The sequence below is a fragment of the Octodon degus genome, unplaced genomic scaffold, assembly GCF_000260255.1.
Source record: "Octodon degus isolate 3935 unplaced genomic scaffold, OctDeg1.0 scaffold00020, whole genome shotgun sequence".
Taxonomy (NCBI): Eukaryota; Metazoa; Chordata; class Mammalia; order Rodentia; family Octodontidae; genus Octodon; species Octodon degus.
In genome coordinates this window covers 19,252,637-19,254,433 of record NW_004524596.1, presented here as the reverse complement: position 1 = coordinate 19,254,433, position 1,797 = coordinate 19,252,637, and the positions used below count along the sequence as shown (strand labels likewise).

Below are 1,797 nucleotides of genomic sequence, written 5' to 3'. Positions count from 1 at the left end.
TTCTTCTTCTTCTTCTTCTTCTTCTTCTTCTTCTTCTTCTTCTTCTTCTTCTTCTTCTTCTTCTTCTTCTTCTTCCTCTTCTTTTGTTTCCCACCATCTTTCTTTTCTTCCTCTTCTTCATCAGAACCAACATCTTGAGACTCCTTTTCTTCTTTTTTTGTCTTCCTCTTTGTCCTCCTTTTCTTCAGCCTCATCATCACTCACTTCTTTATCTGACTCCTTCTCCACAAAAAGAGTAATAGAATAACCAATGAACTGTGAATGTTTCTTCACAATCTTTTTTATTCTTTCTTCCAAGTACTCAGTTTGATCTTCTTTCAGATGTAAGATAACCATTGTTCTTTGGCCCATAGTTTCACCTGCATCTGTCCTCACAGTGAAGGACCCTCCTTCTGAGGGCTCCTAGGATACTGCTCATCATCATTATGCTTGGTATCAGTCACTTTCTCAGCAACCGGGTAGGCAGAGTAGAAACCTATACTGAATTGGCCAATCATGGAAATGTTAGCACCTGCCTGCAAAGCATCTATGAAGGCCTTGTCCCCTACTTGGCTATGGTGCTGAGATTATTGATCAGGTCAGCCTTAGTTATACTAGTCCCAGTATCCATGATGGTGAGGGTGCGATCTTGCTTGCTTGGAATGAGGTTAATGTGCATCTCCTTGCTGGAGTCAAGCTTATTGGGATCTGTCAGGCTTTCATATCTGATTTTGTCCAAAACATCAGATGAATTGGAAATCAACTCCCCCAGGAAAATTTCTTTGTTCAAGTAAAAGGTGTTGATGATCAGGGACATCAACTGTGAGATTTCTGCCTGGAAGGCAAAGGTTTCCACCTCATCCTCCTGTATGGGCTGGTCCTGGGTCTGGGTCTCCTCTGGCATCTTGGCTGAGTGCTGACACAGTAGCTACTTGTAGATGCTGAAGCAACTTCTATCCTTTAAGTTTTGAATGTTGAGAATTTTGTCCCAGTCATGAGAAAATGACTAATAGAGTGAACCACTCGGACATACTGAGAAAGATGCTTTACTAATTCCTTGGAAAGCTTCCAAGCCAATAAAGTTGACAACTTACCTTCCCTGTCATACTATTTTTATAGACATAAGTAATTACAAGTAACCCTGAGGTACTTTAGTGTGTGTGAAAGATCTGGGTCCAATTTCCTTCATTGGCATGTGCAATGCCAGTTTTCCCAGCATTTTTATGAAAGAGGCTGTGTTTCTTCCAGTGAGTGTGTTTGGCACCTTGTCAAAAATAAGGTGACTGAGTGTTTGGAGTTGTTTCTGTATTTTCTAATCTGTTTCATTGAACTTTGGGTCTGTATTTGTCTAGTACCATGCTGTTTATTATTATTTTTGTTAATCAGAGTAACTTTATAACATAATTTCAAATCAGGTATTGTGATTCCCTGTGCCTTGCCTTTGTTGCCCAGAAATACCTTTGATATTCTAGGCATTTTCTGTATCCAAATAAATTTTAGTTTTGTTTTCTCTAATTCTGTGAGATATGCTCTTGGAAATTTGATTGGAATTGCATTAAATCTGTATAACAGTTTTGGAGGTCTGGCCATTTTCACTACGTTAGTTATTGTTACACAACAGCAAAGAATATCATTCCATTTTTTGATATTGTCTTCTACCTCATTTTTCAGAGTAATGTAGAGGTTTTTTACCTTCTTTGTTAGACTGATGCCTACTTACTTCATTTTTGGGTGTTAAAAATGTGTTTCCCTAGATTCTCTCTGTCAGTTTATTGTTTGTGAACAGAAAGGTTATAGATTTTTTAGTGTTAACTTTGT

At 38.3% G+C, this 1,797-nt stretch overlaps 1 pseudogene; it reads right to left on the bottom strand.

The window, feature by feature from the left end:
* Positions 1-883, bottom strand: part of LOC101571694 — a 1,263-nt pseudogene extending 380 nt beyond the window's left edge.
* Positions 884-1,797: the final 914 nt, after the last annotated feature.